Here is a 14,662-nt window from a genome sequence, read left to right on the forward strand (position 1 = left end):
CAAGAGAGTGTTTTCCGAGGATGACTAATAAACAGAGCTCTTCTACCCCCACTTTCCCCAGCTAAAAATAATTTCATGAAGAATATATAACTCTCCCCCTTCATTTCAATGGTTCTCTATATCTGGAGCTGATGTGAATGTCTTTGATAATCCCATTGTTTAATACACTTGAAACTTAATGACAATCCATACTAAAGACTAACAATGAGTAATCCAATAGGCCTATATCATTGTGGATCTATTGGATACAATAAAGATACAGTATGTTAATATCATCATGTCAGTAGGTAAAAAAAATATTAAAATCTCACAATCATTGAATTTCTATAAAGAACACATAAACTGAAACAGAGAATATGTAGTTTTAGAACAATTCTTGTTGGTTTACATTCTATTTCAGAATTGAGGATGAACAAATTAGACCCCCCCCCCCTTTTCATTTCCCTTTCCTGGTATTATTTCCCCATCATGTGCCAGCAATAATATACAGAACACTTATATGTACAAATGTATAACAGTGTTTATACCCTCTCACTTTCAATATCAAATCTTGTGCGTCATCATACTGAACACTTCTCAGTTCCTTCAGAATGTTAAATTCTTTCTATTTATGTATTTCTTCTCCCTTTTTTATTTTATAATAATAACCAAATTTCTAATGCATACATTTACATGTACATGTACATTATCCACTCCAAGGAATGCTCAAGGTGTCTGACAATTTCATATAAATTCAACATAATAAAAAGTTAATTAGAAAAAATATTAAATCATATATTAACAAAAAAAATACACTCTCTTAGTGTACATGAATTAATTAATGGACATTTTGAGTCATGAGATTGGTTTTCAAGTTTGTTTGGAATGTATTTTATTTATCAAATAGGCAATATTCATGTTTTGGGGGGCCATGCACTCATGAGAGGCCTCCTTCTATTTCCATATATTTTCTCATTTAAAACAATCTTTCCTTCATCTTCTACTGTTTCATCTCTGCCTCCTCCTCCTCCTCCCTCTCCTTGTTTACATGTAATCCTATATACCTCTCTCTCTCTCTCTCTTTCTTTCCCTCATTTTTATTCTTTCTTGATTCTCCCTTCAGCTTTCTGATTTCATGGTAGACAATAATGCAAAAAAATTAACCATGTGTTTCATGCCCATCTTCAATCTGTGTACAGTATCACTTGCTTGAATGGCCTATGATGCTGCATATTAGGAAGTCACTAATTAACACATTGTCATGACTATGCATTTTTAAAGGAGACAACCAACCTACCGAAAGGCAGATCAAACAAAGTAATTTTTGTCACCACATGAATCACTATATATACGGAAGAATATTGCCGTTTTTAATTTAGTAGACATATGGGTCAGATGCATAAAAAGTAGCAACTGCTTTTTCTAGGCTTTTGCTTGATTTCGTATGCATAAAAATGAGCAAGTAAATGCTTTTGCTAATACATGTATAGTTCAAGCAATTGCTATTCTGACTGCAAGCATTTCCTTGACAATTATTAAGCTATTGCTAAATAAGCGTATGCATAAAGCGAACATTTCGCTTGTGTGTTTAAGCACTTGCTTTGGTTTTTTCAAGCAGCTTGAGTGTTTGCTTGCCAGCAACTGCTACTGCAATTGCATCTGGCCCAATGTTTAGTTCTGGTCATATGAAGATAAAAAGGTAGAAGAAAGTATTTTGTGTTAAAGAATTTAATCACATTGCACCTATTGATGTATTGGATGTTTAGAATAAAAAAAAGACTAGAAATTGACAGAATTTGGCAGTGAGTTTTCATACAGTACAGAGGACATGGCGACAAATGTATGGGACTACACACAATCAGTCTGTCCAACGGAACCCTTCCAGAAGTTATACTTTTTCGGATTCCCATTATTAATGGTATTTTTTTTCCAAATATCATTGAAAATAAATTGATAGCTCACATCATTTCCATCCTGAGTGTCTCTAAAGAAATAAAATAAGAGGTATCTAATCCGATTAATTTGATTTACAGTTTTGGAAAGAAAAAAAATGTTCATGGATCACTGCAGGGGTCTGTTCAATGAAACTGTTGAAATAACAAATTTACAAGAACAGTTAAAAACTACTAATATTCTTCAATCTTATTGACTGAGAGAAAAAATTAGTACTATTTTTACTATTTATTACAACAACGACAAGTCTTATACATGTAATATGAAACAGGATCCAAAACTTTTAAATAAACAATGAAATCCTTTATTTATGATATCATCACTAAAACGCCACAGCGACTTTGAAAAGCACCAGCTTCAGACCGACATACATGTAGATTCTCGATCCATGCCCAGACCAAGATGCAGCATTTTGATCATATAGTCGTATGTAGTCCTATAAAAATAATGTATGAAAATCACAATGTTTGCCAAGAAAATGAGTTTTCAATATGCTCATTACTAAAGCACTCTTATTTTTAATATACGAAAGAGAACAAAATTTAATAGACAAAAAAAGAGTAGGGAGATGCCAACATCACCTTCCTCATTTCGTATTCATGAAGGAATGCATCAAACTGTTTCACTGAAATTATGCAAAACTTTCAAATTTGATGACTTTCTAAAGAACCATCCAATTTTGAGAATTTTGTAATCATATTTCTTGTTATTCTTTATTCTCTACTCACTCATATTATTACATGTAGTCATAGTATTTTCAGCAAGGAGTACACCCTTTAAAATCCTGTTTAACATGAAAAGTGAATTGCATTGCAGCACATCACGTGTGCGACCGTCCCTCTCCACACATGCACTGCATTTCGCTACCTCTCTTAAAGGGGAATCCAACCCAAATAAAAACTTGTTTTTATAAGAAAAAGAAAAATCAGACAAGTTGATAGGTGAAAGTTTGAACAATATTGGACAAACAACAAGAAAGTTATGAATTTTTAAAAGTTGTAAATATTGGTAATCACTATATTCATGGAGACTTCAAATTGGCCTCATATGGGATGTAATTGTGATGTAAGGCAAGGACTACTCTTTCATGTACTCCACTACATATTATGGCTAAAATGTCATTTTTCCCAAAAGTTTTATTTCAAATTATATTTTTCTTTCATGAGGACATTAAACAATATACTACCTGGGTTATATTTAGATTACTGCCCCAGGGGAGTGGGTACTTAGGAGAAAACCACAAATCCCTGATAATAAAGTACATGGCCTATGGGAAAGTTGTCCTTGCCCCTTGTCATAATTTACTTACCCAGTTGCCAATTTGGAATCTACATACTATTAGTGATCCCAATTTTTAAGCAGCTATAACTTTCTTATTGCTTGTCCGATTTCTTTCAAATTTTCACCATTCTGTTTCATTTATTTTTCTCCTTCCCCACACAACATTTTATGGCCAAGGCTGGATTCCCCTTTAAGATCAAATTATGCATGCAAGGGGCTTCCCAAACTCAACGCATGCATAGAGGCTTGAGGACACTTGATCGCCGTAGCCTGGCTTCAAAACTAGACAATGTTTGAATTTTATTTTGTTTTAAAATCAAATCTCGAATCATGTTTGAGACCTGTTCATTAATTCACAAACAATCGCAATATATTTCACAAAGAGGTATTCTAATTTTGGACAAGGTGGCAAAAACAGTGATGCCCATTTTACAATTTTCACTAGTGACAACATGTACATGTACAGTGGAACTCGACCAATATTGAGCTTGAAGTAGAAATTACATGTAAATGTACATGTATAATGTTGATGTACATGTACTTGCAATGAAGATAAAACTACGAGTACTACAAGCATCTCAGCAAAATGCAGTGTTCCCTTAGAAATGATTGTCTACAACATGTATATGTTCAGAATCCTAATAGTTGGAATTTTATAGAGAAAACTAAATTAATCTGGGAGAAAGGCTATCTTCATCCCTATGATGGCCAAGGTATCTCGATGACTCATCCCTCGTTTTCTCCAGGCGCAGAAAATAAACGAGATGGAGACGAACCAACAAGTCTAATGAAGCCAGGGAGACGGTGCATGCGCTTGACGACATGGAAACGGTCGCATTCATTATGTACATACCCCAGACTCTAGTAGGAATTCAATTGCTGGTGGTGCACATGGAAAGCAAAATTATTTTCCCGAAAATAGGATTTCTTGCCATTTTGTTTTCATATTGAGCAAACTACATGTACACGTAAGATGCAAAAGCATGCACACCTCCAAACTAAAGAGTTAATATAATTCCTTGCCTGCATTAGGAGTAGGGAGGTGATCAAAACTATTATCACCATTTTACTTCAGGAACATTTTTTCCCCATTTACCCAAGACTATATCTCAACATGAAAAGGCATTATTTTTTTTTATCTCAGGTCCAAGAAAAAAGTTTACTGACCATAAATCCAAACAGCCAACATTTTATACAGACAATCATTAAATTCTTTTTTTACATAACTTTAATAGCATTTTAGGGAATTTTCAGTTGTTCACATGCATTTGAAGTCTTTACCTGTTTTAGGGTCAGGGTCAGTGAACATATTTACGCATAAAAGGGTCCCAGATTATTATTTGGGAGTCGAATTGATACCAAAAATATCAAATTCAAGTGAGTTTCATCATTTTTTATTCTGAAATTAGCATATTGACTTACAAGTATTTTTAAAAATATTTCTCTCCCCCTCTCTCTCATCATTCCTTCACCATTCATCTTATCATATCACCCTAAAAAATATTCAGACATAAGAAACACATGTCATCATACAGCAAAGCAAAATATACAAATACTCAACACATACCTATTCTTATAATTCTCCTGCCTCAAAATATAAAATCCCTTCAGTCCCTATGTAATTGAGATAAAATGATATTTTGGCAAGCTTTGTAAGACATTTTACAGTTGAAAGACACATTCTCTCTTTTCTCTGTCTCTATATGGTTATTTTGACACAGGAAACACCATAAAACAAGGGAAAAACGTCACTGCGTGTTATCATTGCGGGTCAGTATACTGCCCTCTTCCCCTCTGCCTATCCGACACTGAGATGCCTCAAGCTGATTAGAAGTCAAATACCTTCGATTCCTTGGAAAGAAAAATTGAAGGCAATCCAGGGGCCGTTGTTTTCTCCATGATAAATTGAGATTTCTTGCTGCATTTCTCATGTTTAAATGCAAGAAGAATTTTTTCAAAGGGTTACTGATTTAAAAAAAAAAAGCTCATCCAAAATGTATGTCTGACCATATGCATATTGGTCAAAATCTATCAATCAATTTTACCCAATTAATAGGTATAAATTCTATTAAATGTTTTGTGACAATTATTGGTCAACCTTTCCCCAAATCACTAGCATACATGGGGCAGAGGAACAAAGAACCCCCCCCCCCAAAAAAAAGAGAAAAACAAAAGTTCTATAAACAAGTCTTACGTGTGTGCATGCCTGTTTATCCAACATGTTTGTGTAATGTATCTATACAGCCCTGTTGCATATTGCTTTCCAAAGGGCATTTTGTACATCCTACCCCATGTATTGTATGTGAGACTTTCATGAAATTTCCTGTCTCTGAATTCTTGTTCTTTTGACAGTCTGTAATGCTCTCAAAACGATCATGACTTGGTCAGTTATGAAGAGAAGTAAACCTTTAGAAAAATGGGGGCCGGATATATACAAAAAGGTTTATTATGTTTTTATATGGAATTGCCCCAAAGGTAACCCCCATGAATTCCTCTGCATTGATGGACTTCTGAGTCTCAGTAAATCCCATGTCGTTACTATTGGATTCAAAGTAACTTTTTATGTAGCAGGGGCCCAGATCACCAAAGACTGGACATTGAAAAACAGCCCTTCACAGCATACAAAGGCAAGTGAAATAAAGGGGGAAAAAAGAAAAAAAATACAGACTGTAATATGCTTTTCACACTGTAATTTTTTCCTTAACCACAGGAAATTGGTGGGGCTAAGGGCCCCCCTTAGCCCACCAATTTCCCAGGGTTAAGCTTAGCCCACTTCGTTTTCACACTACTTTTAGCAAAGTGGGCTAGCACGGTAAATAGTACGGTACTATCTGGCCCTGCAAAAAAGCAGGGTTAGCCGGCTTATTGTGGTGCTAGCACCACAATTGCGGTGCTAAGAGATGCAGTGTGAAACGAAACCGGGCTAAGCAATAGCCAATCACAGAAGTCAAAATTGCACGTTTATCACGCTCTGTATGGTAAAATCATCAATATTCATGAGCTGTGGGATAGTCCGGGGTTAAGGCGTTAACCCGGCTAAGCAGATACATGTACACTGTAGTATGGGGTTAAGAAAGACGGTGTGAATCCAAAAAAAGATGGTATGGGGTTAACCCGGTAAAGGATAGTCCGGGGTCAAGGATAGTATGGGGTTAAGGAAATGCAATGTGAAAAGCATATTACAACATGTAGAAGCTAAAAGGTTCAGGAGAACTTCCTGTCTAATGTGTACAATGTATATTGGGAGATCAAATACTGTACAAGCTGTTATTTTCGCGTACAGAATTTTTCGCGAATCGCGGGGTCCCGACATTTCGTGGGTTGTTAAATTCGCGATCAGAAGATGAACGAAACACTTCCACAGCATTTCAAAGAAGCAAAACAAGTGCAAATTATGTGCAAATCTATTCTCCTCAAAGTCTCCATGCTGATGTGCCTTTTGTATGGCTGTAAAAACAGAACAAAGTGGAAAAAAGTGGCTTAAATTTCTTTTCTTTTTTTACCTTTATTTCTGAAAATTCATCATGTCACAGTTTGATCTGTAATCCATAGGGTTAAGTAATCTTTGGAATTTGTGTTTTGTTAAATACATTTTTAAAAAGTTGGATTTTGTGAACAGAAACTTCACCTCTAACAGCTCTGGTCATGTGACTTATAAATATAAATAAGTATGAAAATAGCTGCCAATACGTACTAGAGTCAATCAGATGACAATAAAATAAAATTATTTCATGGAAAATACATTGTAATATTACAGTGAGTAAATAAATATTGATAAAATAATGTTAAAAAATAGTTTAGGCTCTGATTTTGTTTGAGAAATAAAAAAAGTGAAATTCTAGCTAACTTTTTGAATCACTAACTGTACTTTCTAAACCTTATTTTTTACATACTTCTATAGAGACAATATTTATTACACAAGATGTTTTCAATACTAAAGCAAAGCTTTGCTGTTGGGGATATTAGCACTGACTAATGTGTCAATATTTTCATGTGATGTTAAATTTGCGGCCGAACAGCAATTTGCGAAATCTGTGAAAATAACAGCTTTACAGTACCGATACCTCTATTCACTTTAATTCAGCTTAGCTACATGCATGTACATCCTGTGACTCATGTCTATTACAAATGATCTTTAATGACACTTTACATGTATGTTAAGTTTAGTGGATCCAATATTGAAGAATGAAAATAAGAACAATGGGTCTCCAAGCATATCATAAAAACTGTGATTGAATTCAAAACAGTACAGTGCATAGCAGAACACTTCTCTATTTAATTTGCAAGAGCAGAAGCATCTATGAAAGTGAGCCCTCTCGTGTCAAAAGCATTATAATCATCCCTGCATATAACATGCATTGACTGACCATTAGAATACCAATATCCTTGTACGTTTTCAGTGTATAAAGGCCTACACACTATGTACATACAAACTTTTTTTCGTTTTTCACAATGCATTTTCTACATGTACTCTACCAAATTACATGTACATGTACATGTAGTTGCATAAAAGTAAAATTTCCACTTTATATTCAGAATGCCATTGACAGGCCGCTCAGACTGTCCCCCATCAACCGGGGGAAGGGGGAGAGAAATTTTATCTCTTTACGACCGACCATCCATACATGTACATCCCCCGATGTCCGGGAGATTGGCATCGGGAAATATAAAGTGGCCTAGGTCATCAACATGGTTACGTAAGGTGCGCCCGCACATAATGCGGGAAATGCAATTACTTGCAGCTACATGTACATGTATCCGAGCACTGGTACAGTAAGTACTTAGCAGAAGCAGTTCTCTTGACACCACATTTCGCGCATGCGCACTTATGATTAAAACAGGTGCGTGATATCGGATTACGAGCCAAGGTCACTCTTCCTTCAAAAAACCAGGGGGATAGAACCAGGAGACGGGGGACAATCCTCCAGACCGTCCAGACTGTTGATTTTCCGGGGGATGTCCCAGGTGACGCCACCGGAGACATTCTGAACAGAGTGAATGTTGTTACCTCCTTTGAGTGTTCTGTAAATACAGGTGTCTCTCCAAAATTGGACCTACATGAACATGTACATGTACAATGTAGAACCTAGGGCGATGGGCAAAAATGCGAATAGAAAAACCCAAATGACCTATTCTCAAACCTCATTCTTGAACGAAACAAATGTAACAATATCTTCAAAATCACCCAATATATATATATATATATATATATATATATATATATATATATATATATATATATATATTCTTCATTTTACAATTTGTTATAATAAGGATGTGTAGGCCTACATATACATGTACATCCATGTAGCTATAACTTTGTGTGCCTAATTGTTGGATGTGAACAAAAAGTAGCCCCAAGACCAATCCTAATATACCAATTTTAACAAATTCCAACCCCGTAGGAGTGAAAATAACTCCATAATAGTAGAGGCTACATGTATTTCACCTAAAAAAAAACTCTATGAAAATATGTCATGCATACAGCATAATAGTTCAAGATGGAAGCAATCCTACATGTCCAGTAGGGACGATTTATTAATTTCATGGTTGAATTACTTTTTATTGAGCAACAATATAATACATGTACAGTATCCTTGTTTAAATAGTGCAAAGGATTGTTGGTCCCTGTTTGAAAACCATCTGCAGTGGGCATCTGAACAACATTTAACAGTTCTAACTTTACAGAAGTGTATAGTGAAATTTGCATTCAAAATTAAACTAATGTACATGTTTTGATGTATGTAGATCACAATGATATTAAGTTACAATGTACATACATATAAGGAAATACGTTTGAAGCTTATTCTGCATTCATTGATCGAGGTTGAACAACACCACATGTACAAACACAATGTGTAATATATATAATTGTATGAATATTAATAAGCAAAGTTGTGCTAAATCATGGTGGGTTAGCTTTATTCTAGAAGCAAATGAAGAATAAAGCAAGTTGATGAACATTTGAAATTAATCATACTTTTTCACATGATAAAATCAAGGAGCATAAAAACAAGACTTCCAAATACATGTACCTTATTTTTGAAATCCTGAGCTCTCAAATCCAAAACCTCTTGTCCTGCTTTTCTCCCCCCCCCCTCCCCCTTCCTCACTAAAACCCTTCTAACCATCGACATGAGCACTTCACAAGTCCATTCATTTTAAACATTGAAAGATGCAATGAACAAGTAGAAGATAGTTATATAATTGGAAAAGTATTCTTAAAAAAAGTATATACTTGACTGTAGAATTGACTTACATGTACATGCTGCATGGCTGATTCTAATGAAAGACGAAAAATACAAAAATGTTTTAGCATATAGTTCCTTGAAAAGGTGAACTTTGGAGCAAGCTGAACACAACAAGAGAAATAGAATCCTAGAAGCCGGATAAAGTTCCTCAAGCAAAAATAAGCCTGAGTCGAATCGATTTTAAAATCGGTGTTCGATCGATGTCATCGAACACCGGTGCAGATTTTGCAAAATCGGTGCATCGAAAAAAAAAAAAAAATACGTCGGCCGGCCGATTCGTTTGGTTTACACAATCAATCATCAAAATATCAGTAATGTCCAACTTTACTACTACTTACTTGATTTCTATTGCCCCCAAAATGAAACCGAATGAGTAATTATGATGCTATTCACCATTAATTTGAAGTTTATTTCGATCATAGTTCGAGTCTTACTCGTCTGCTCGTGCCGAGATAATTTATGCACGATAAATTCATGAATGGAAGCTAGTCATGGCCATCGATCGTGCATGCGCAGTACTGTTCTTTAATCAAACCAGAAAATGGCCGGAAATTGACGCGATCAACGTAAAATAAATCTTGCTTTCATGAACAATATTAAAATCATGACCATAGAACATTATTTAATCGTAATATTTAACAATAATTTGCATATGATAATCATTAATATGAATTTAGAGCTTGATGTGAAACGTTTGTATTTCGTTTAAATTTTCAATGGCGGACATCTCATGACGATCGACTTGACTTCTTGAGTCGAGCTAGTGCACTTGTCTAAAAAAAATAATCATCACGTCAGGATTGATTCTCGAACATTGTCTACATGCAAAAACTCTGTTCCAGTTCGTAATATCACCATATAATAACATTTTACATGACAAAACAGAGAAAATTGCGTTTGATATTTTTCCCATCAATTTGAAGCTAGTTTGTGCCCAACTTTGGGCTCCGATTTCATGAATGGGAAAATATGTCATACGTCATCAAACACGCATGCGCATTGTGCTTATTTTCTCGGAGCTTGGAGGAGACGTCCAGAGTCTATGGAAAAACAATAGAAATAATCCCAGTATTATTTCTTCCATATGAACATAACATACTTTGCTGACATCGTCAATATTCTTAGTATGACCATAAAATCTTGTTAAATCGTAATAATTTAGATGAATTTAGGGCTCGATTCGAAACATTCGTATTTATTTTGATCGCATGCTCAATTGCGTCTAAAAAACTGGATTGTCATCAGGATTAATTCTCGAACATCGTCATAACTCATATTCCACAATCTTTCCTCACAATCGTTATATCAGCATTGAATAGCAATTCAAATGACCATCCAGAGAAAATTACGTATTTATTCCCATAAATTTATTTGGAGCTCATTTTGGATCCAACTACACAATCTCAGGCAAGTTACAGCGCTCTCCGTTGATTGCAATTGTTTGCTGGCGCTGACGTCAAGCACGCCTGTCGTTTCGGGAGAGTGAGTGTACGGAGCTGCGGACGGGGCTGGTGAATGGACTGCAAATGCTAGTCGACCGAAAATCATTCGGATCGACTCTGCGTGATTCATGTCTTTATTATTGTTTCATTTTAAACTTATATGTTGTCATCTGCAAATATCATTGTTGAAGATATTTTGGGAAGAATTCTGCTTTGGTCCCCGGCCTTTTTTGTGTGTTTTGTGATCATGGAAAATACAAACGAACTTTGCTCTGTCATCTGCTTGTGCAACGTTCACCCGGCCAACGCCAGCGCGCATATCAGTGCGTAGTGCAATATGCAAATCGACGCAAAAACAAGACTAAATTTTCCCCGCCTTCAATATTCGATGCATCGATGTTCGATCGAATTAGAGCTGTCGAACACCGGTTTTCAAAATAATCGATATGACTCAGGCTTAAGCAAAAAGAAAGGATTTTTGTATAACAAAGCAAAATGTTCTCAGTAGAATTTCACCTCAATTGGAGATTACTTTATGCACTTCAGACTTCCACTAAAAGTTCTGCAACACTGAATACTTGTCCATGTACATGTACACCTTCCTCAAGTTACTGGGAAACTTCCCTAAAAGAATAATGTATTTGTTCAGTGAATACAGGGCGGAACACAACTAGACTGACTGGTAACAATAGATACCATAACCACCGTCTACATGTATATTCACAGCCTATATAGTCACAAAGATAACATATTGACATAATTGGCATTTGAGGGGAAAACCCCTTTCTATTTAGGTACATGCATACATGTAGTCAATAAAGGATGGGCTGGTCTTATAACCTTTGATCCTTTTTGGTAATTCATTTATCATGAATTCAATGCTAGGAATAACTGTGATAATAGACTTTGTTTCTTTGAAGGGAAAGAGACAAAAAAAATGAAATCTGTATGAATTCAATCCTTGGGAGGTGTCAAAGGCCAGGATTCAATACAGAGCAATCTTAGCCATCTTTTTTTTAACAAAAGGATCTATTTTGTCATAGTATAGGCCTATTATATTTTCATTTATTTTTATTTTTTGCTTTATCCCTCTCAAAATGTCACACTCTACTTGTATTTTCTATTTCCTTAGGCATATTTAACAGAATCAAGTGCATTACTGAGGGGCTCATGTTCTATGGAATATGGAATGAAACACTGTACACTGTAGCAGTTTTGGGGTGTATGTTTTCTGATATTTTTCTAAATTTTCCCCAATCTAAAACATTAATACCTCTATATCAATAAATTGTATCCCTACCCCACACCCCCTCCCGCACATGAATTTGGTCACACCCCTTAGGTGGTTTCAAACCGCCTCGATCACAAGAATCCCCGTTAAATTACGAGAACTTTTTTAGGCTGAAAAATACCCGTTAATTATTCCTGCATTCACACCGCCCTGAAACATACCCTTCGGGATAAGTTCCTGAAGTTACGAGCATGCGCAGTATGGTCTGATAAGCAGGCAAGGCGCGAGATTCAAAATCACTAGCCCAGCAGCCACCCACAGCTCCCGCGCCCAACGACACGCTGGGCTAAAAGTTCCCGTAATTTGCTTTCACATCGCCAAAATACCTGGAAAAATCCCTGCGAAAGTTCTCGTAATTTCGCCAAGTACCTACTATTTAGCGGGTATTTTCTTTCAGGGAGATTACGCGTAGTTTGCTTTCACATTACCAAAATACCTGGTATTTTCTGATCGGGGTAAATTTCCCGATCAGAGAATACCTGGAACTGGCGAACTTCGAGGCGGTCTGAAACCACCTCTTGATCCACTTTGAAAGTCAATAATTTATTTCCATTTAAATGTCTGTTTGCCGACATACACTATACCAATCTGCATCCCACACTTCATCCTCAATCAATACATGAAAACAGGAAGTGGGTATATTATTTATGTAAATAATGCTAAACAAACTCTTGATAATTTTTCAAGAACCCATTAGAATCTACTCCATCCAATCATAAAATATCCTTCAAATACAGGTACAATGTAAAGTTAGATACAAGACATGGCAACTATAAAAGTTCATACATGTAGATGTTTGTTTGAACACATTACTCTTAATAAATGGCAGAATTTTGATTGTTACATCTTATACCTTCCCTTATACATATTTCTAGTTGAAAATATATTGAGCAATGAAAACAGATGGAGATTTATTTCCCTTCATAATAAAGAAAAAAAACATTTCTCTTGTACATCTAAATGTATCAAAATCCCTACTCTTTGGGGCAAACAATGTCTCTGTTTCTCTCTATTTTTTTTTATTCACTTGATTTTTTTGTTTTCAAATATAGATTCTCACTCTTTCAAATTTTTACCAATTTACATTTTTTTTTATTTTACAGAAGTCTGAATACTACAGAGGCTGCATTATTATCTGAAAGTTCCTCAAATAGAACAGGTACATGTTCCATTCTACAGTACATTCCAGGGAAAATTTACACGGGGCTCGGGGCGAATTTGCCCCCGAAATGCCCTACAGAGCCCTGGAAAACTAAAAAAAAAAGAGCCCCTGAATTTCACATACGGTCCAATGTAAAATTTAATACAATGTGGCAATCATCATGATGATTCATATCTAAAATGTAATACTTAAATTACATGTATCATACACTACAGATGTAACTAACAGGAAACAGAGCAACCTGTTCAAATCTGTATTGCCTCCTTGTTGAAAAAAATATATAAACCTGTCAACCTTGTATTAAAGGATGCCCTCTAGTGTTGAATTCACTACAATGATATCTCCAACTACAGAAGCAGGCAGCCACCACTGATCTCTCCCCTAACTGGATATGCGGGGAGGGTCCTTTGTTTGAAGCCAGCGAGTTCTATTGTCCGCCATACCAGTTCCCCCAAAAAGAACGCGATCGCTCCATTAGCGTATGCATTGTGAGCGATACACTAGCTGTCTGCACACTAAAGCTCTTGCTTTTTAAACAAAACTTCATATATTTAAGGTGCCAGAATTCGCAATTTTCTTGAAACTATGGTACTTTCCCAGTACATTTCGGAAACATAATTTTGAAGGGGTTGCGTGTTTTTCTCACCTAAGGAAGAATGGATAAAATCTTTGACTTGTCTAGGGGTATTTTGGAGGTTTGCCAAATAACCTCTTAGGATCGATAGGGCGACGATTTTGGCAATTTTCTAGGTTATGCAGGCTTATAACACTTGGCTTGAAACCCCCTTTAATTTAAGTCCACCCCCCAAAAAAAATCAAACAAGTGTAACACCGAAAATCTCATCGCTTAAGTAAAACTTTTAAAATATAACTTTCATATTTTACTTCTAATTTTGATTAAATTTTTAGCATTATTGTGTGGTTTTTCTCTCTATTCAAATAATCGTTTCCGTGAGGTGGACTCGCCCTTTAAAGGACAAGTCCACCCCAACAAAAACTTGATTTGAATGAAAGAGAAAAATTCAACAAGCATAACACTGAAAATTTCATCAAAATCGGATGTAATATGAAAGTTATGGCATTTTAAAGTTTCGCTTCATTTCACTTAACAGTTATATGCACATCTCGGTTGGTATTCCTTTATTAACATTTTGTGCTTCAGGCAAGGAGGTCCTATAATCGTCAAATTCGTAAAATTGAAATATTGTATAGTTCAAACTATAAAAAACAAAAGAAATAGTGAGTGAGTGACATCATCGACTCTCTCATTTGGATGTAACTGACTCGTTCATTTAACTATTTT

At 35.6% G+C, this 14,662-nt stretch overlaps 1 protein-coding gene across 1 annotated transcript in view; it reads right to left on the minus strand.

Moving 5' to 3' along the window:
* Positions 1-9,573, minus strand: part of LOC121429698 (serine/threonine-protein kinase PAK 3-like) — a 50,209-nt gene extending 40,636 nt beyond the window's left edge. The window contains exon 1 of the mRNA XM_041626866.1: positions 9,473-9,573. The gene's annotated coding sequence lies outside the window, so the exon portion shown is untranslated. The remainder of the gene's footprint in view (positions 1-9,472) is intronic.
* Positions 9,574-14,662: the final 5,089 nt, after the last annotated feature.

Source organism: Lytechinus variegatus, chromosome 16, assembly GCF_018143015.1.
Source record: "Lytechinus variegatus isolate NC3 chromosome 16, Lvar_3.0, whole genome shotgun sequence".
NCBI lineage: Eukaryota > Metazoa > Echinodermata > Echinoidea > Temnopleuroida > Toxopneustidae > Lytechinus > Lytechinus variegatus.